The 23,327-nt window shown below is 31.2% G+C and overlaps 1 long non-coding RNA gene and 1 pseudogene across 2 annotated transcripts; both read right to left on the bottom strand.

Moving 5' to 3' along the window:
- Nucleotides 1-7,977: 7,977 nt before the first annotated feature.
- Nucleotides 7,978-10,091, bottom strand: LOC110672385 (uncharacterized). 2 transcript variants are annotated; one of them, XR_009143429.1, is made up of 4 exons: nucleotides 9,200-10,091; nucleotides 8,868-9,003; nucleotides 8,656-8,755; nucleotides 7,978-8,546 (listed from the first exon to the last, which is right to left on the bottom strand). It is a non-coding gene; the product is annotated as an uncharacterized LOC110672385 (long non-coding RNA). The 2 variants fall into 2 exon arrangements; XR_009143428.1 differs by lacking the exon at nucleotides 9,200-10,091 and having other exon boundaries at nucleotides 8,868-9,125.
- A 1,224-nt stretch (nucleotides 10,092-11,315) lies between these two features.
- LOC131172543 (putative disease resistance protein RGA3) lies at nucleotides 11,316-16,306 on the bottom strand (annotated as a pseudogene).
- Between the last annotated feature and the right edge of the window lie 7,021 nt (nucleotides 16,307-23,327).

Below are 23,327 nucleotides of genomic sequence, written 5' to 3'. Positions count from 1 at the left end.
CCGTGAAGACATGGGGAGGAATGGCAAAATATTTATAAGAGCTTTGGATATTAATGCTTGTGAATTACATTAGAAATCTATGCCTTGCGTAAAACTAAGTCATCAAATGATATACACTTGCTGATTCCTTTCCCTTTGGCAGGATGTAAAGTATTTATTATTGCAAGAACCAATCTTTTACGCTTTATCCTTTGTTTATCATTTGGATAAGAAATGCTTGAGCATCACATTTGAAATCTATGCCTTGCGTAAAACTAAGTCATCAAATGATATACACTTGCTGATTCCTTTCCCTTTGGCAGGATGTAAAGTATTTATTATTGCAAGAACCAATCTTTTACGCTTTATCCTTTGTTTATCATTTGGATAAGAAATGCTTGAGCATCACATTTGAAATCTATGCCTTGCGTAAAACTAAGTCATCAAATGATATACACTTGCTGATTCCTTTCCCTTTGGCAGGATGTAAAGTATTTATTATGGCAAGAAACAATCTTTTACGCTTTATACTTTGTTTATCATTTAAGGAAATATAAAGAAGAAGATTAAAGCAGAAAAAACCTACAAAATAATGGACACCTTTTCCTTTGCCAGGATGCAAGTATTTTACACTTTTGTCTTTGTTCATTATTGAAAGCAATATAAAGAAATAAAGATGCAATAATCCTTGAATAGGAATGTTTAGGCTTTGGCAGTGAAATAGGCCTCTTACATTGTTAAAGAAACGTACTTTCTTTGCTTTACAAGGAATTAACCATTGAAAGGAAAAAAAAAAAAAAAAAAAAAATAAGAAAAGAAAAAAAAGAGCATGGGCCTGGCATATGTGAATGCCCAGCACTAACAAATCAACATGTTCGCATTAAATTTTTCTTTTCTCCAAACCAGTTAGAGATTAAATATTCGATTTTTTTTTATTTAAATCTAATTTATCATAATATAAGACATATAATAATAAAAGACATAAGTTATATGATAGATTCACTTATTAAATATATAAATCTCATATTTTCATTTTTTAAATCTATAGTTTATAGAATTTTAACAAGAATTTCTCAATATAAATTATAGAGATTAAAACTCAATAACATTTTAGACCTTCTAATCTTCATATCTAAATTTTGAAATTATGTAGTGTTTGACTTTTTAATATGGAATCAGAATTAATTTTAGACCTCTCTATTATGCACATTCATATTGTCCCTTTGTTTATCATATATTTGCCTATTTCATGCTAAGCTTCAAATTATTTAATCGGGTCTTCACAATATATATGATCGGGTCTAGTCTGTGTTAAGAGGTGGCATTAAAGTTTGCCTGTTTCCTGCAAAATTTCATTTTTCGTTACGTTTTTTGACATGAAATTTGAGTTTTAATTATTTAGTTGGACCAACACATGTAGAAAAAAGTTGTTATCCATTGTGAATAATCCTTCATAATTTATATTATTTATAAATAATAAAAATATATATTTATAATGATAACCGTGTATATTTATCGTTAATAATATAAATAGTGATGAAAATTCATTGCAAATTATTTTTAACAACAGTATATTCGTTGTTAATACATTAAGCAATGGAAAAATATTCTATTCAATTTCGTTGCTAATCATTTTCAATGACAAAGTTATACATAGTTAATACTTTAAACAATAAGAAACTAAACAATATAAATTTTTCACTAATAATTTTAGGTGACGACTTAATCATCACTAAATAATTTTAATATTTAATATTACTATAATATATTAAAAATCTTATAATTCTATAATCTTAATTCTATAAGTATTACAAATTCATTAAAATTTATATATTTTATTATAATTATTAAAAATTAACTATTTAATTAAATAAAAAATTTATATTTATATCGCTAAATACAAAATTCCAATTCTATTCATTGGTAAACTTTTTATTTATTGTAAATTTATAACTTTTTTTTAAATATTAGTAACCGATAGTTTTTACATTTACATATCTATTTTGGTGCAACGAGAATCAAGATTGATTGACTTTGACTTATAATATAATTTTTTTTTTCCTTTTCTTCGCTACATTCTTTGTCTTTTCTTCTTTTACGGGCAAAATATATTTGCAAGTTTTTAAATTTTTTAAATTTTTATATATTATTCTTACGAGGATAGTTGTATGTGAATGTGATAACTAAAATTTTGTTATTATTGACAATATTAAATGAAGCAGATATTCTTATAAATTTAATGATATTTATATATAAATTGATTTTTCTTTTTTTATATTTAATATTGCTGCATACTATATTAGATGATTAATATCATTTTTACATAAAAAAATATATTTTACATGTACCTATTTAGTATAAATATATATTAATTATAATTTGTTAATATATATGCGCATGAACATATATATATATATATATATATATATATATATTTTTTTTTAATTTATTAGTCAATTTAGTTAGTTTATTGTTTTTAACCATAAGGTAATAAAAAGTATAATCAAATTTTTACATATATTTATGTGAAAGACTATACTCCTTGAATATTAATTTTAAACTATTATGTTTAGACTTTTAAAATAATAAAAACGAGAGGAAGATATAAAAAGGAAAACAAGAAAAAAAAAGATTGACTATTTAAGAGTATTAATTGTGCAATTAATATGAATTAATTAAAAATAAATGATTAAATTTATATTTATATTTATATTTTAATCTAGAATGTATTTATAACATGCTTAATATAATCTATAATAAAAAAAATACTTATTAAATATATTAAATAGATTTTAAAATTATTTATATCAAATAATATGACAATATAAAATTTTAATTGCCATGACCCAACCTATGGGCCGAACAGGCACTAGGACCTAGGCCAGCCTAAAGCCTCCGAGGCCCGTAGTAAGCCTAACTATTCATTAACTCAACTCTAAGGCCCATTTGGGCCAAATTTCAAGAAATCAACCGGACAGAGTCCGGCCATAAAATGGACCTTTCAACGGGGAGTTTTTGACTCACCCGACCTGTAAACACAATAAATAATCAATTGGGGAGCTCAGCTCATCCTCCACATACTCAAATTTCATAAAAATAAATGGGAGCTCAGCTCCCTCATCCAGTCCATCAAACATGCATAAAATATTAAGTTTACAGGTCCAAAATAACAATTTATATTACAGACCCAAATCAATAAATATTTCTAGCACATGCGGAAATTCTAAGATTTAACAGGTTTATATAAACATTAATAATCGACCTGCGAGGGAGAAAAGCAGGTTAATTTCAAAAATATCCTCCTGTGGCCTAGAAAATATTTAACAGGAGTGAGCGTTCGACTTAGAGAGTAAAATATCAATTTTAACCATAATCTCTATAACTATCTAAAACTAATGCACCCTGTAGAGTGAAATGCAACATCAGCAATATTTTCACATCATAACAGCAAAAAGGTAATTTGGAGCACTCACACACCCGATAATGTCAAACAATATATATATATGGGAGCCGATCCCTTATACAGCTCTCTTAATCCAACCTGTGCCAGTGAAGAACTCAGCTCGGACTTCCACTTAATAACCAAATCCGGGTCCCAGCGAAGAACTCAAGCCGTGTCTACCCCGAAGGACCGGGTCCCAGCGAAGATCTCAAGCCGTGTCTACCCGTCCTATCCATAGCCAACACCACATCAAACGCACACCAACGCACGCACACTGCTCCAAATTACCACAACAACATACATGGCACTTTCACAGTTGTGAATGCAACATAAAACGTGTCTAGAGTTTAACTACATAGATATATACATATAAGTGATGCATGGGCATGCTTGAACATATAATGATATCGAAATTACAATTAAAATTAATATTTTACTCACATACTTGACAGTGGTCATTGAGGCGGCTGGGCGGAGGAAGCTCACCTGACAATTTTATTACAATCATTTAATAAATTTGACTTAATACAAACTAAGAAAAGACCAAATACGTCCTAAGTCGTGCCGAAAATCCGGCAGAGTCTCCACTATACCTAGGACCTACCCAACCTGCAAAAGGGCTCAAAACGCACTTCTATATTCACAATTCATACACTCACAATTCAATCACATCACACAGCCCCTCCTGGGCCCATCCAAACAGTCCTCAATCACAATATGTAAATTTACAGTTTAGTCCTTATAATTGATCATTTTTGCAAAAACTACCCAAACAAGCTCTAAAAATTCTAAAACTTTGCCCCGCGGTCCTTAGCAATATTACTAGGCTAATGCAAAAAGAATCATAATTTTCTGAGTTACCACGAATATTTTATGGATTTTTAATCCCATTTAAGCACTAGAAAATTATGAAAAAGCAAGGTTCGGATTTACCTTTGCCGATTCCGACTCCGGGGATGCGCTCGGGATGTCTGACAATGGTGGGGTAGCCAAAATCTAGATCCAATTCGGAGACATTTTCTGTGATCAGTCTGTCTGGCCAGAAATTCACAGACCCGGACAACTGTCGAATTTCCGCGAATTGAAGATACCTACATGAAGCCCACAACACGGGGGTTAGTATATAAATTTTACGAAATTTTCTAAGCTTCTTTAATGCTCGGAAAAACACTACGAAGTTCCGTGGGACCCATCGAAAAATGGTGTTGGAAAATTTTGAAATTTATATTCCTGCGAAGCTCTCGACGAGTGGAGCACTCTGGTACTCTCAGTTTTCTTGTGGGGTTTACGGTTTGTGAGAAATCTAGCCTAAAAGTCAAAATGGGCTAAAACTTCCCAGACAAAAATTGGACAAACCGCTAGATGGATTTTGGTGTTCTTGGTGTCTATGAAAGCTCTCGAAGTGTCGATTGGTTTAGACACAAGACCCGGCCCGATTGGTGGTCGGATCGGCCAGATTTCGACCGGGAAGACGAAGCGGCGTGCTTGCGCATCGCGTCGCGTCGCTTCGTGCGACACTTGCTGGCGCTCAGTGGCGGCCGTGGTGGGGTGGGCGGGAGGTGCGCCCGGTGGGGAGTGGGAGAGCCAGTTGGCTGGCGGGCTGGGGTGGGATGAGAGAGAAAATGAGAGAGAGAGAGAGAGAGAGAGAGGAAGGTCAGGACGCGCGCGGGGAGAAGAAAAAGGAAGAAGAAAGGCCGGTCCTATCCGGTTCGGCTCTATTCAGCCGGTTCGATTCAGAATACAAAATTTTAAATTTTTACTCTGCCTTGGGACCGAAAACGAGGCCCAAAAATTCCGAAAAAAATTCTAGAAAACTCAGAAAAATTTGTAGACTCCAAATATATTTTTAGTTTTGCCACGTGGTCTTTAAATTAATTTTTAAAAATCATCAAAGTTTTATATTTTCGGGAAATCAAACCCGATTTCAAAAATCCAAAAAATCTCAAATAATTTCCTAAAATTTAAATAAAATTAAAACATCAATATTTGCCCAAAAATAATAAATTTAAAAATTAGGGGTGTTACATTAATATACTAACAAAATAAAAATGAAAATTTTATAATGATATTGCACTAAACTACAAAATATATTGTAAAAATTATCATATTTTTTAATTTCATAAATAATTTTCTTTCATATTAATTTAATTATGTAAATTAATATTATTTTAAATTAAAAAAAAATAAAACATGGGCAAATCAATAATTATTCAAATTAATATTATTTTAAATTAAAAAAAAAATAAAACGTGGGAAAATCAATGAACTAACTTATTATTATATCTTTTGTTTTGTGAAAAAATAAAATAACAAAATTTGAACAAATTTAATTCAATAAGTTGACTTATATTTTTTATTAATTGATTTTAATTTTTAAACATCTTTACCTATTTATATTTCAAAAAAAAAACTTATTATTATATATATTTTGTTAAATTACATTTAAGTTTATAATTATGTTATTATTATATATAACACAAATTAATAAAAATATAATAATTTTACATTAATAATTTTTTTATCTATATTATTAATTATATTATTAATTAAAATAATAATAAAATGAAATTTTAATTTAAATAATTAAATATAACTTTCATCATATTATGATAATCATATGTTTAAAAAATTAATAAAAAATTATATATAAAAAAATTAAACCACGAGTACTAATTTAAAAAAATCGATACTAAAGTTTAATGATAATCTCAACACCACTTAATTGGTGAGGTTGAACTTGAAATTTTAATACAAATAAAAACTTCATATAACAGAAAAAAAAAAAAAAAGTTGATTCCTACTAAACTCGGAAATTTATACTCAACTTAATGTACCATTTGAATTTAATTTTTTATTATTAAATTTTACATACTTTTTAAAAGGAATTTAATAAATCCTGATTTTCTTATAAAGCAATAATAATATTAAAAAATATTGTCTGGTTGATATATCTGTATGCTTGAGATAACCCATCTAATTAGCTTTCTTTCCTTAATTATATGACCACAGAAAATAATATTTTATTGCCAACTGAATAAAAAAAGAAAATTGTATTTTATTTCTTTTTTAACAAATTTTGATAAATTTACAATTAAATTTAAATTTAAATCAGAAATTAAAGTCACAAAAATTAGAAGATTATGTAATTATGTAATTTCAATTTACATATATCATCAAAGATTTTTGGATTTTATATACAAGCATTTATAGATTTATATAATGTTTAAATTTATATATTATATTTGAAACGAGCATTAGAATTTGAGAATTAACTTGATAAAAATAAATAGAATCCTCTTTTTCTCTGCCCTTTCTCTTTATTGTAGGAAACTTTAAATATTCTAGCATGAATAATAATTTTTTATCAATAGAATATGATAACACGACTTATCCCTCCGTTGCTCTTGTAGGTCATAAAGGTTTCTTTAATCATTCAAAATAATTTTAATTGTCTATATATATATTTTTTTTTGCTTTAGTGAAAAGAATATTTTATACTTAATTTTTATTAATAAATTGTTAAATTTCATAAAAAATAAATAAAAATTTTGATAAAAAAATATAATTGCGCGAGTAAAAATTTTACACTTGTTTTTTAATCATTTAGGTTTTTATTTATAATGACGTATTGTGATAATATAAATAGTAAAATTTATTAGTAATTTTATGACTAGCTAACTGCACAACAAATTAATTACAACTTGTGCTCACATAAAAAATATACATGCAGTTATGTTTTCTCTAAAATTCATCATCTCCAAATGAAAAATGTTAATAATGTTACTTTCTTCCAATAACGTTTATAATAATGAAGACTAAAAATTATTTTTAGAATTGTGAAGCCACAAATTTAAATCGTTAATATGCCATATTGATTTGGAATAAAAATAATATGTATTCTATAAAACTTTGAGCAGTCCTTTCTTTTTGAATTAATTTTTGTGGGTGAGTTAGGCCTGATTTATTTTCTTTAAAAGATATTAGAATCTCCTCAATTAATATTAGGTCTTCCATAAGTGTTTCATGCTCCAAACAATGGCAGAATCAAGAGCACTAACAGGAACACTTGCCCCGAAGCTAAAAAAAAAAAAAATTCCTAAGACTATATTATAATTATATTTATGTGTACTAATGCTGCCTCCCTAACTGGATTAATGTTGCTCTTATCCTAGTCTAAATTTTCTCTTTTTTAATATATAAATTCAATTGTTCTTCATAAACTTATTTTGGTTCATTTCATTGTTCAATCTCATAATTAAATAAATATTTCAGCCCATTAAAATAACAAATCATAATTGCTAATATGCTTATAATATACCCTTAAAAACCTAAAAGTTCAAGGCTTATAATCATAATTAAGCAAAGAATATGATAAATTAAAAAGCATAATAATGAGTTAAGTCGCCTAAGTTGAAAGCCATTAATTAAAAGTACATACAGAAACGACAATATCAAAATAAAACCAAATGAATTGGAGACGCATTTCTCTCAATTATGAACTTTTTTAATTTTAATTTTATTAATATAATTAGAAAATTTTAACAAATTAGATCCAGCTAAACTCAAGGCCAATAGATCTATCCTTCATACCCAACTCAGAATCTAAAATGTTAAAGTAAAAAAAGCTTGGAAGTGAACATCCAAAAGAACAGACTACAAGGAGCCCGGGGGCTCCATCCCAATGGCTACCTAGTAAGAGAATGGGCCACCGTAGTAGCTTCTCTCGATTACAAACTTCAAAACTAAAAAACTTTACAATTACAAACATACAGATTATACATAACTTCAAAAATCTACCATCTAAACTCTGTTGAATATGAAGGGAGGATCATAAGATGCCTAACTTTTTTCTGATAAGTGAAGTTCATTTATCTCGCAATGGGCCAAAAGCATTCAATCATGTTGGAAAGTAACATATCGCTGCATATCTCCATAGTCTAGCCTTCTTCATCATTCAATAGCATAACTCGACACAAAACCGCCACCTTCTCAATTTTCAAGGGAGGTAAGATGTTGCATTGTATCTAGAGTCTAGATTAGATATTACGAGCCAAACATAGAAATAAAAATCCAGGAGTACATTAAATGGTCACTTCTTTGGGACCCATGCTTACTTCTTGATTTCCTGAATCAAATAAACTGGGTTTGTATGAGAAATTTAAGTAGCTTATGTGTATGAAAAGATCACACATGAAGGAAAACCAAAGAAACATAAATTTAAGAACATGACATACCACCAATTTGTTACAGCTTTTTGCACATCAAAAGAAGTAGGGTTGCAAGTAATTGCTGCCACAACATCTTGTTTTGGTTTCTGATAGTCCCTAATAACTTCTGCAGATGGAATCAAAATTAATCATTTATATCCATGAAAAGAACATAAACGTAGAAATTACATAACCCACAAAAGAGAGAGAGAGAGAGATAGAGAGAGAGAGAGATAGACAAAATAATGAGCTGCCAATGGATTTGACACCCTTTGCATTTGTTCACCACTTTCCAACTTATCAGAATTTCAGGGATGTAAACACCGTAACCCTGTGACTCTTTATTCTTGATGAGCCATTGTATAAATGAAGAAACTGAAAGACCAGTCAAAATCATTCAGAATTCATATCCATTATCATGTCATTTGTCAAGAACACAAGGCACGCAGAAATTTCCAACAAAATTTTTCCTTAAGCAAATAAATTCTCAATTATTAAAAAAAAAAATGAAGATAGGTACTCTGCATAGTTGATTGGTTGATTGAAAAGAATATGACAAAAAGATACTTACTCAATGTAATGTACTACCCATTTCAGAAGAAATAGAGTGGAAAAATTGTTGAGCAGCTAAAACTTTATCTCTCATCATTCCATGCCCTGCCCACATAGAATTAGCTACTGAAAATTTTTAAAATTTTCTCATCTAAGTAGAGATAAAAATTAATAATTTACAAAATTTAAGAGAAGGATCACCACCTTATTCATAATAAAAACAGTAAAACACTCCTAGAGAGAGTTCATATCCTGGCCTCAGCGGAGATTCTATACCATCAAATCCTAAAATTCAAATAATAATGAAAGGGTATGAAGATCAGTCTATTGTTCAACTTATTCATGTATAGGAAAATGCTGAAAAGGACAAAAACAGAACACAAGAAATATGGCATAAACACTAAATACTGCTACTTCTAACATATTTAGACTAGCAGAGAGGTTGCAGTTGCAGCTCGGGAGCTCCTCATATCCTGTTTTGTTGTATAACCAACGTCCTTCTACATGAAAGAAAATGGAGAGAATAAATATTAAAAAAAAAAGAGATGATACAAATCAAGAAACTACCTTCCAAGTGTCCTTAGCACTAGTGCCAGATACCAATAATTGTCAACAAGTGAGATGGGTATTTACAACTCACTGTATTACTTGTTTTGAAGACGGAATTGAAGTAGAGTCCATACAATATGTTTTTACAGCTGTCCACCGCACGCAGAATCAATGACTCAGAAGTTCTTCACCAGAACTTAAACTCGTTTTTTAAGAAGCAAAATTATCTTGGCCTGGATCATCTGGCAGCAAACGCCAAAGTTGTAATTGGATGTGTGAAAATTCTTCTGTGGAATATGATCTTCCAATGCATATTATGTCAAGCCAATCACAAAAATTCCTTCCAGGACATCTTGTGTTGGTTTCTCATCCATTATCATGTCAATTATCAAGAACACAAGAACACAAAAATTTCCTGAAAATTTCATCATAAAGCAAATAAAGTCTCAATTATTAAAAATAAAAACGAAAATGAGTACTCTGCATAGTTGATTGGTTGATTGAAGTCAAATAATGAACAAATAAATAAATAAATAAAATCTTACAGAGTAAATTTTAGTTTTGCTGATTTGCTAAGGAATGTGGTGGCTAAATTATTAGGCATTTAATCTTCATAACTTGTAATATCATTTCCTGTGCGTAGAAAATAAGAGTGTAAAATTTCAGACAAAAAGAAATTAAATAAGATTTTCCGATTGAAGAGAAACGCACCAACTTTCAGAAGCAGTAGAAGATTTTTCTTCGCCTTATTTTAGATAGGGGCTCTCTCATTGAATTCTTTTCCTATCAACTTTAATAATTGGGATGTGAGAAATGAGAGGCCAACCCTCACCCTTTTTATTCCACGTCTTTCCTTCAACAGGGGACAATCATTAATTTCAAATTTCTCGTAAAGAGGTGAGAGAACAGATCTGTCAAGGCAGAGACTCTATTCCCAAAATGGTTAACTGTTGAAGATTTGCGAGGGAAGAAAGTTAACCAGGGAACCTCCTGCCAATGCGTATCCCAGAAACCAAAGTTGCAAGGTCATGCATCAAAACACTCCTACCGAGATTCTAAAATTCAAATAATAATGAAATGGTATGAAAATCAGTTTATTGTTCGACTTATTCATGTACTGGAAAATGTTGGAAAGGACAAGAAACAGAATACAAAGAAATATGCCATACCATTGAATATTTTCTACTTCTAACATATTTGGAATAGCAGCGAAGATGTAATTGCAGCTCTAAAGCTTCCCATATCTTGTCTTGTTCTATAACCAGCATTCCTTCTACATGAAGAAAATAGAGAGAATAAATATTGAAAAGAAAAAAAAAATCAGATGATCGAATCAAGAAACTATCTTCCAAGTGCCCTTAGCATTAGTGCCAGATATCAATTTATCAATTAGAATTTTCAGAAATGTCAACAAGTGAAATTGGTACCTACAACTTAATTGTATTGCTTGTGTTTTTACTACCGTCCACAGCAGACAGACACAGAATCAGTGAGTTAGAAGTTCCTCTCCAGAACTTCATGCACGTTTTTCAAGGAGAAATACCTTTGCATGAATCATCTGGCAGCAATTAATCTTCCTTATCATTTCAATTTTCCTGTGCGTATTGCGTAAAGAATCAGAGTGTCAAATTTCAGATAAAAAATTAAAAAGAAGTTGCCAATTGAAGATAAAAGCACAACTTACAGATGTGGTAGAAGATTCTTCTTCGTCCTATAGTAGATAGCAGCCCTCCCATTGAATTCTCTTGTAATCAACTTCAATATTTGGGATGTGAGAAATAGAAGGCCAATCCTCACCCTCTTTTATTTGCACATCTTTCGCTCAGCAGGGGACATTTTCTAATTATCAATTGTCGTAAAGAGGTGAGGGAACGCATCTCTTGAGGCAGAGATGTTAATCTTAGGCACTCCAGAATCTCTAATTGTTGAAGAGAAGTGAGATTTTGCATTCCATCTCGAGGTAGAAATTTAAGATCCTCAATGTCCAATATAACGAGCCGCTTCAATTCAGGGAGAGGAGGAACGATTGAGGAAGAAGAAGAAGAAGAAGAAGCTGATGTTGTGATTATTTGCTGCACAAGTTGCAAGCTTACATTCTCCAATTGTAAACTTTCATCCATAGATGGAAACTGAGGGATCCAACTCAAATTAGGGCAAAAACTACAATTGAATTTAGAAAGACAAGGAAATTGGAGTAGCTCTAATATGATTGTTGACTTGTCACTATTATCATCATCATGGCTTCCGCTATCCTTTCAGCTTACGACATAAATAGAGATTGAGATATTTTAGAATGGAAAGAATTTAGTTTCTTGTCCCTCAATTTCTATGTATTCTAAATCATAAAATGGCAAAATCTCTAATTTTTGAAGAGAACGGATTTGATGCAGTGGTGGGAGATGCTGACAACTGCAACCCAACAACTCATTATTGACAAGATTTGTGAGGGAAGAAATCCAACTTGGAAACCTCTTTCCTCTGTACTCTTCCACTACTAACTCTTTGAGATTAGGATGGGGTTGGAGATTTTGGAATGCCGTTTCTTCCTTATCAACATTTGCATCATCATCTAGATACCGATTCGAATATAAAATCAATGATTGAAGAAGCGACTTGTTTTTCAAATTAGGATTTATTATCCCATTTTCCACATATCCCAAATTTCTAATCACAAGACTTCCTCCCAAATTGTTGAGGCTCTTCAATTCATTTAATCCTCCAACATTCATTGCGACTGAATTATCTTTTGCCACTACAAACCATGTCAACGTTCGAAGTGAAGTCAATTGCCCCAGCCCACGTGGCATATGGGTCAAAGACCAACAATCATCACAATGCAAATGCCTAAGATTAATCAGTTTTCTAATATCTTTAGGCAGTTCCTTCAGATTCTCACACCTTGAGACATTTAGCTCTTGCAAATTCTGCAGGTCCGCAACAGAATTTGGAAGTGTCCTAATTTCATCATTATGAGAAACATCAAGATGCCTAAGATTGATCAGTTTTTTAATATCTTTAGGCAGTTCCTTCAGATTCTTACAACATGACTCGTTTAGCGCTTGCAAATTCTGCAAGTCGGTAATAGAATTTGGAAGTGTCCTAATTCCATTATTGCCAGAAACATCAAGATATCCTAGATGTTTTAAGCTTTTTATGGAATTAGGCACTTTTTCAATTCTAGAATCTGAAAAAATTAACTTCTTAAAGTTTAAAAAATTAACTTCATGAATTGACATCTCATGTGATGTTTCCGAAAAAAATCTTTTACGTGGCAAAATAAATGTCCTCAGTTTCTTTGCATTACCCAATGCAACGGGATTTAATATGCCAATGCCTATTCGAGCAATTGAAGTTGCAAGGTCATGCATCAAATCATGCATTTTGCAACTTTTGATGTTCCCAAAACCATCCATTTTCACTTCTTGAAAAAATGACCTCCAACATAATTCCTTGAAGTATTTAAGCCCAATATCTTCAAGAGAATCTGTCGAACTTGATGACTTAATTAACCATTGGGCAACCCAAAGAAGAATCAATGTTTTCACATCAATTTTATGATCTTTGGGAAACAATGCACAGTGTACAAAACAGTGTTTCAAATGTGATGGGAAATAATTATAGCTCAATTTAAGTGTATTTAAAATATGATTTTCATTTTGAGCTATTTTCGAAATATCATTTTTTAGAAAAGGCAGCCAATCTCTTTCTGGATCTCTGAAGTATAAAAGACTTGCAATTGTCTTTATTGCAAGGGGAACTCCAACACATTTCTTCACAACCTCCTCAGCAATTTTTTTTGTCCTCGAATCGTTTGGTTCTTGTCCCTCAAGTGCTACTCGAAGGAACAAAGACAAAGATTCATTTAGAGATAAGCCTCCCAAAACATATGGTTCTAATGAGCTAGATATCTGTGCTACTCTTTCAGAGCGAGTAGTTACTAATATCTTACTTCCACAAAAACCACCCACTAATAATTTCTTTAGATTATCCCATTTTTCACGATGCTCATTCCACACATCATCCAGCACTAATAGATACCTTTTCCCATTCACAATATTTCCTAATTGAGATTTCAATGGCTCTAGATCAAGATCTTCTGACTTTGTACGTGTTGTAGACTCCAAGATTTTTCTAACAATCATTTTCACATCAAAAGGATCTGAAATACACACCCATATTGTTAACTCAAAATAATTCTTAATCTGCTCATCATTGAAGATGAGTTGAGCAATTGTGGTCTTCCCTAATCCCCCAATTCCAACAATTAAGAGAATTGAAACATTCTCTTCATTGTTGGATGCTAATAGAAGTTCTGTGATTGCCCTTTTGTCACCTTCTCTCCCCACAACTACTTCAGGCACAGAGGACTCAGTTTGATCCCTTGATGGGACGAATCTGCAAGTATATGGGTCGTCTCAAGTAATAAGTGATGAGTCAAGTATCATTCTCACGAGAATTTGCGGTTTGAGTACCAAACTATGAATGAATCGATTATTTGGGCTAATGATTGATGAATAAATGGTAAATATAAATAAGCAAGGTAAATTGATTAATCTAATAGGAATGGGTAAAGAGCAAACAAATAAATTCTAAATCTAGTTTGCAATTAAACTAAATTAATAATGGGTAATTTAAATAAAAGTCTAATTATGTTAGAAGTGATTCCAGAGTTGGGGGTTTATGCATAAATTAATTGGGATTTGTCTTTGGCATTCCAATTTTAAGAGAAAAATAGAGTTTGAAGGAAATTGATTCTAAATTCCTTTGATATCTTTTTCAAGTAAACCAAAGTATGTTCTAAAATAACCGAACCTACTTTCGTATGTTATTTGATTACTTTAAAACCCATTAAGTTTTATAACCAATAATTAATTCCTCTTAAAATCCTAGTTTATTTTTAAATCTAGGTGATTTTAAGTTCCAATCCTTGATTATCTATCAATGACTTTCACCGTTCGGTCCTTCAATCAAAGATTAACACAATACCCAATGGGTACCAACATTAGGTAAGTAAATCAAGCACACAAGAAAGGAATCCAAACTCGTATTTATGTAAAATAAGGAAATACCCAGTCCAAATCCACAAATTAATCTAAAACATATTTTCCAACTCTGAAATCCAAAAAGTTTACTCACTCATAATAGTATTTACAAGAAAGATTGATGGAAAAGTAAAAAAAAAACATGATAAGAGGACTAAAATAGAAAAACCCAGGTAGAAGAACCCAAAACTCTGGTTTTTGGATCTCCAAAAGATGGTTGCAGCAGCTCCTCCACAGAAAATGGCGTCTCCTCTCTCTACGTATATTTTCTTTCCTTTGTTTGTTTCTCCCCTTTTCTCTTGTGGCAAAAACTAGGAAATGATAAATTTATATGGTCCCAAAAAGTTGTCCTAAAAGTAAATAGGAGCCAAGGAGTGGATAGGAAATGAGGTATAAAATTATCCAAGTCAGCAGCATTATTCACGTTACGGCGATGCAGCAGGGTGCGGCTTAACCTAGCGACTTCTTCAGTAAATTTCAGCCTCTAGTTGCATTGTCTGCTTAAAGTTAAGCAGACCTTCAGCAAATCTCGGCAGGTTTGGAGTAAAATGGACTTTTCTGCTCATACTTGACTTCCAGCTTGACTTGTGCTGCATTTTAAGCACTGTCGCTTTACCCTAAGCAGGATCTTAAGCAATTATCGGCAGGTTGTGGAGCAAAAGCTTGAATATGTAAGATTTAAGCCGTGCTTGAATTTCAGCTTGAACAGGCTTAAGGTTAAGCTTATATGACATACTCTAAGCAACATAATAAGCAAAGTCTTAAGCAAATTTCGGCTAACTTGCTCTTTTAAAGCTTGATTTCTTCAACTTTCCTTCATGCTTAAAGAATTCCAAATTTCTTCAAATCACTTCCTAATGCACTCATTGATCTTCGATTTGCCACAAAATCCTATAAAAAATAACAAAATTACAAAAATCAAATATAAAGTATCTAAAGTTAACAAATAAGTTAAAATAAAGCTAAAAACATAAAATATACTAAAATATAAGGGCAAAATTGATACAAAACTATCCTAAAATGCCTATATGAAATGAGTGTAACATCCCTAACCTTAGTTGTATAAGCCCTCTCCTTCTTGTGAACCTTTAATTTGAATGATTGTTTATCAGCAACTATCTCATGCAATCTCTTCCTAATTACCTTAATTTTATGACACGTGTTAAAACCATAAACAAGCCGATTCAAAGACGAAAAGAAAAGGCTTACCTCCTTTGCCATTCTATTTCCAGTCATCACTTGGCGCCAGAGAGCTTCAGTGGCGAAGTCATCTAGCAAGTCATCAGCATCATAAACAACTTCTTGTAGCTTCTCAAGCCAGCCTTTCACTTGATGGTTTTGTTTTTGCTGCTCCTCAGCATCCAGAAGCACATCATGGATACTAGAAACTGTGGCCTCAAGTTTCCTAAGCTCATCTTTGACACCCCACCAGAATCCAATCTCGTCAAGGGCTCGAGAACCCATCTTATTAATGATCTCCCCAGCAATATCAAAGAGAATTCCATCTGCCATTTTTGGTTTTTTGGTTCGGTGGTTTTGAGTGCAAAAGTATGGAATGTTGTTGTGAAGATGATGGCAAGCAATGCTCAATATTTTATAAAACGGACTCGCAGTGGGGCTACTTGTCATTAGGACCAACAATATTAACTAGCCCATTATTACGTTAAGTGGGAATAATTATTATAATTATATTTACAAATTATATAATTAATATTTTAATGGAACAATAATTTTTTAATAAATACAAAAAATTAATTTTATATCATATGATTTAATATTTTATCATTTAAAAGATAAAAAATTAATTTTCATTAAAATGTATCCTAAACTATTCTTTAAAATGCTTAATATTTTGTTAAAAAAAAGATAAATGAAAAAATGGTTAATATTTCATATTGTTTTCTAACTCTTTTTTCTAATTTATTGTAGACTTTTTTAGGAAATTTATTTTAGACGTAGACTTCCATTCAAATAGAAATTTTTAAATATTTAATATTTATAAAAAACAATAATTTTTTTTTCTATTTCAAGAAAAAAAAATTATCTGTTTATCAAAACTTTTAGCCTTTTCTTTAATTTAATATTTTAGAATATATTTATATTACTTTCAAATTATAATAGAATTATGTTATAAAATTTGAATCTGTTATTTTTTATTTTAATTTTAGAATTTTCTTATTTTATTTAAAATATATAAATTTTTAATAACTAAGTCATTCATTGTTACAATGCAAAATAAGTAGAAGTAAGAATTGTAACACCCCTAATTTTTAAATTTTATCATTTTATGGATAAATATTAATATTTTGTTTTATTTAAATTGTAGGAAATTATTTGAGATTTTTCGGATTTTAGAAATTGGGTTCGATTTTCCGAAAATAAAAACTCTGATGATTTTTAAAAATTAATTTAAAGACCACATGGCAAAACTAAAAATATATTTGGGGTCTACAAATTTTTCTGAGTTTTCTAAAATTTTTTTCGGAATTTTTAGACTTCGTTTTCGGTCCCAAAGTAGAGTAAAAAATTTAAAATTTTGTATCCTGAATCGAACCCACCGACTCGAACCAGACCGAATCGGGCCGGCTGAATCGGGCCTGCTCCTTCTCCTCTTCCCGCGCGCGTTCTCCTCCTTCTCTCTCTCTCCCGTTTTCTCTCTTCTCTCACCTTCCCTCTCCTTCCCAGCCACGACCCGGCCGGCGCTCTGACCACCCCATTTCGCGGGCGACCTCACCTGCGCCGGAAACGTCATGCGAAGGATGCGACGTGCAGCGCGCCGCTTCATCTTCCTGGCCGATTCAGCCACCAATTGGGCCGGGTCTTGTGTCTAAACCCATCTACACCTCGAGAGCTTTCCATAGACACCAAGAACACCAAAATTCATCGAGCGGTTTGTCCAATTTTTGTCCGGAAAGTTTTAGCCCATTTTGAATTTTGGGCTAGATTTCTCGCAAACCGTGAACCCCACGAGAAAACCGAGAGTACCAGAGCGCTCCACTCGTCTAGAGCTTCGCGGTAATATAAATTTCAAAATTTTTCGACACCATTTTTTGGTGGGTCCCACGGAACTTCGTAGTATTTTTCCAAGCATTAAATGAGCTTAGAAAATTTTGTAAAAATTTATGTACTAACCCCCGTGTTGTGGGCTTCGTGTAGGTATCTTCAATTCACGGAAATTCGACAATTGTCCGGGTCTGTGAATTTCCGGCCAGACAGACTAGCTACCAAAAAAGTCTCCGAATTGGATCGAGATTTTGGCTATCCTACTATTGTCAGACGTCCCGAGCGCGTCCCCGAAGTCGGAATCGGCAAAGGTAAGCCCAAACCTTGCTTTTTCGTAATTTTCTAGTGCTTAAATGGGATTAAAAATCCATAAAATATTCGTGTTAGCTCAGAAAATTATGATTCTTTTTGCATTAGCCTAGTAATATTGCTAAGGACCGCGAGGCAAAGTTTTAGAATTTTTAGAGCTTATTTGGGTAGTTTTTGCAAAAAGGATCAATTATAAGGACTAAACTGTAAATTTACATATTGTGATTGATGACTATTTGGATGGGCCCAGGGGGGGCTGTGTGATGTGATTGAGTTGTGCGTGTATGATTTGTGGATATAAAGTGCGTTTTGAGCCCTTTTGCAGGTTGGGTAGGTCCTAGGTATAGGGGAGACTCTGCCAGATTTTTGGCACGACTTAGGACGTATTTGGTCTTTTTTTAGTTTATATTGAGTCAAATTTATTAAATGATTGTAATAAAATTGTCAGGTAAGCCGGGACAGCCTTCTTCCTCCGCCCAGTCGCCACAGTGATTGCTGTCAAGTCTGTGAGTAAAATATTAATTTTAATTGTAATTTCAATATTATTATATGTTTAAGCATGCCCATGCATTACTTATATGTATGTATCTATGTAGTTAAACTCTAGGCATGTTTTATGTTGCATTCACAACTGTTAAAGTGCCATGGATGTTGTTGTGGTAATTTGGAGCAGTGTGCGTGCGTTGGCGTGCGTGTGATGTGGTGTTGACTATGGATAGGACGGGTAGACACGGCTTGAGATCTTCGCTAGGACCCGGTCCTTCGGGGTAGACACGGCTTGAGTTCTTCGCTGGGACCCCGATTTGGTTATTTAAGTGGAAGTCCGAGCTGAGTTCTTCGTTGGCACAGGTTGGATTAAGAGAGCCATACATGTATTGTTTGACATTATCGGGTGTGTGAGTGCTCCAAATTACCTTTTTGCTGTTATGATATGAAAATATTACTGATGTTACATTTCACTCTACAGGGTGCATTAGCTTTAGATAGTTATAGAGATTATGGTTAAAATTGATATTTTACTCTCTGAGTCGAACGCTCACTCCTGTTCATTATTTTTCAGGCTACAGGTGGATTTTATTGTGGTTAACTTGCTTTTCTCCCTCACAGGTCGATTATTAATGTTTGTATAAACCTGTTAAATCTTAGAATTTCCGTATGTGCTAGAAATATTTATTTGAATTAGGTCTATAATATAAATTGTCATTCTGGACCTGTAAACTTATTATTTTATGTATGTTTGATGGACTGGATGAGGGAGTTGAGCTTCCAATTATTTTTATGACATTTGAGTATGTGGAGGGTGAGCTAAGCTCCCCAATTGATTATATATTGTGTTTACAGGTCGGGTGAGTCAAAAACTCCCCGTTGAAAAGTCCATTTTATGGCCGGACTCTGTCCGGTTGAATTCTTGAAATTGGGGCCAAATGAGCCTTAGAGTTGGGTTAAGGAATAGTTAGGCTTGCTACGGACCTCGGGGGCTTTAGGCTGGCCCAGGTCCTAGTGCCGGTCCGGCCCATAGGTTGGGTCGTGACAAGAATTTTAAATTTACATAAACTATAAAATTAATTTAAATAATAAAAAATATAATTTTAAATAATATAAATAATGAAGGATATCATTGACAAAATTAATGTCTCTCTTTTCCCATTGATAGATTATAGATTAATTATATTTTTATTTTTTTACTTATTAATTTTTTATTTTAATTAATTACTTCTTATAAAATTTTATATTAAATCTATATGAACTCTAAAATTAAAAATTTTAAATTTATACAAACATTAAAATTAATTTAAATAATAAAAATATAATTACAAATAATTTAAAAAATGAAAGATATTTTTAGCAAAATTAATGTTCCTTTTTCATACATTTATATACAATATAGATTTTATTATATGCCATTTTAGAGATGACTACAACATAATTAAATTAAAATGTTCTGTTTACTTGCATAACTCCGCCTAAGTAGCTTGCACTTAGCCGGTCCCAAGCCCGGATAAAGGAGGAGGGTTGCGGTAGGTGACAACCTGCGTAAAAATTTCGTCACACCTTATGATATGGATTCAAATGATATAAACGTTAGAGCGTCCTCTACTCACGACGCGCTATATCGGAGCCCGGGTGTAGTGAGAAATATGCAAGGGTGTTGGGCGTTCACCGAAAATGACGCGCCATGCCGACGCCCGGGTGTGGTGTTAAGTGAGCAAGGGTTCCCACATCATGGACGGGTGTGAGTAAAGAAATTAGTCCATAGGACAAATAGTAAAACAGATGGTGGAACAAAACACAAGATAGACATAGAAAACAATAGAAGATATCATAAAAGGAGATCAATTAGGAAGGACCACGATAGGAAGAGGATCAGGATTGGTACTTGAAATGTTTAGAGTGGAGAAAACGAATCCATATAATCGACCCCAAATCTTTGAGATAAAAGCTTAATCGAGTTGGGTTAAGTTTTCTGTTTACTTGCATATAAGTCCAATATGACAGGCAAATAATTGTAGTAGAGGTTTTTCTTGATATATGTAAGCTGGCATGTGGATATTTTTTTATGAAAAGACAAAAAATAAAGAAATAATTATTATTTACTTTTAACAAATTTAGTTCTTTTTTTCAGAAATATATTTGCTTTTCGTTCTTTTAGTTTTTCCTTTTCGAGGAGTTTTTTTTTCTTTTATAGAGTTGATTTTATTATACAGTTTATCTTTCTTTTTATCAATATTATTTTATATTTTATTGAAAATATATCAATTAATTTATAATTATTATTAATTAATTTTATTAAATAAATGAAATCTCTCAGACAATTATATTGTGTATAATTAAGAGCTCCACCAAAAAACAACAGATTGAGACATCAAAACAATTCAGTGGCAAATTAAAAAAATCTTCCTGGCCGGCGAACCACCAACCTAAAACAATCTTCCCCCGTCAACTATCGAGTTATTTTATTTATTTTTTTTAATTTTAAGTCTGCAGTTTTTGAGCGTTGGTCTCCTGTCCACATGTGAAAGTATAAAAATAATAAATTTATGACCCCATACATTTGTAGGGTACCACGTGTTTGGATTCATGGAAAAACATTCAATACGTTCTGAATTACTCGAGGGAGAAAGTTATAAAATTAAATGTATGATAGACACCTTGACAAGATATAATTGATTTTAGAGTACTCATTACAGACTTGAAATTATTGCATAGAGATATTGATTTTTATAATCAACTGAATCTCTTTTTCCTTAAATTTAAATACATAAGACATATGAATTTTGCTTGAAAAATTAAGTGTTACTACACTCGAAACATTTATTTGGTAGTTATTAACATAGGTTTTCAATGGCAAAGAAAAATCAAAGTAATCTTTAGAGTTATTAGTTAACACAAGATGTTAATTTTCTTGATAGGCCAGGCTTCCCTTACCATCTTCATTAAACATTTTTAAAGAAATATAAAATTTGGCAGTTTCAATTCACATTTCTTAATATTATTTTCTTATTAATTACAATCTCGACGATGATTTCAATGCAACTAAGATAAAATTTATTGTTTTGTTCCTATATGACAAATAAATTGAGTTTTGGTCTTCTTAGCATGAAATAATTAATTGATAAGGTTATGTGAGCCGAGTTCAAAAGTCTTCGTCTCCTTTCACGCGTTAATGTATAAAAATAATAAAATGAATTAATTAATTAATTTTAATTTAATGATATTAAAATATTTTTAACATTGTAAATATTTAATTTTATTAAATTTTAGATTTTTAAATTGCAAGATAATATATAGAAGAAAATAAAATTTTAACATTTTTATACAAAAGAAAAAAAAATATCCATTATACAAAATAAAAAAAAAAAAGAAGAGAGAGAGAGAGATAGACAAAAGAATGACCTGCCAGTGGATTTGACAACCTTTGCATTTGTTCACCACTTCCCAATTTATCAGAATTTCAGGGATGTAAACACTGTTACCCAGTGATTCTTCATTCTTGATGAGCCATTGTATAAATGAAGAAAGTGAAAGACCAGTCAAAATCATTCAGAATTCACATCCATTATCATGTCATTCGTCAAGAACACAAGCCCCACAGAAATTTCCAACAAAATTTTATCTTAAGCAAATAATTTCTCAATTATTAAAAAAGAAAAAAGATGAAAATGGGCACTCTGCATGGTTGATTGGTTGATTGATTATCATCGACAAATATAACTTTTAATTTTTATGTAAATTTTTAATATTAGTGATAAATATAAAAAAATTAATAAAATTAATCTAATTAATAAAAATAAAAACTTTTCTTGTTTATTTAATAAACTCAACTCACTAGAGAACACAAATAATACTTTCGAATGAACCATATAAACTGATGTTAATATGAGAAAAAAAACTTAATCTTAATGAGAAAAATTGATCCGAAAATAATTTTAACTATATATATGTGTGAGGGAAGGTTTAGAAAATAATTAAAAAAAGCATATAGTAGAATGAATTGTTATCTTATATAGCATTAATATCTCCTTCCAAAAAATGTCAACGTTTCTTACAGCCTTAATACTTATATGAAACATTTCACTTTGCAAGCTAATATACTAAATTTAATTTATAAAAATTATATTTATTAATATAATATACTGATATTAATTAACTTACAAAAAATTATTGATTACATAATATATTTTTTTAATTGTGAGATAATTACACAAACAGGCTTAGAGATAAGACACGTTCCATATTAAAACTATGACAACATTATCAAGATGCACTAAATTATATAAGTCCTTCACACATAGAGATGACAATGAATAGTATACTACGAATGAATATCACCCTACTTGAACTTGAATCCAATTAATAATTTCAATACCTGAACCTGTCTCAAACTTGATTATTATTATTCAAAAAATTCGAACCATTTAATTTTACATATTTTATTTATTAATCTATATAAAAAATATTTTTTATTAATAAGTTATATTTTAAAAAATTAATAATTCTATAAATCATTAAACTCTATTTATTTAAAATATAATATATTAAAATTTATAAATATTATTATAAAAATTATTATTTATTTATATAATAAATAGCTTCGGATAACAGATATACAACATACAAAACTCAACTCTGACATGGGTATTATTTCTCAAATCTAAACCCATCACAAACCCGATTACATATTATCCAAATTCGTCCTATTAAAACTTGGTTGGGTTGAACACCGGCAAATATTCAATTCGTTAC

The sequence above is a fragment of the Hevea brasiliensis genome, chromosome 14, assembly GCF_030052815.1.
Source record: "Hevea brasiliensis isolate MT/VB/25A 57/8 chromosome 14, ASM3005281v1, whole genome shotgun sequence".
NCBI classification, from domain to species: domain Eukaryota; kingdom Viridiplantae; phylum Streptophyta; class Magnoliopsida; order Malpighiales; family Euphorbiaceae; genus Hevea; species Hevea brasiliensis.
This window is presented reverse-complemented; position numbering and strand designations above follow the sequence as displayed.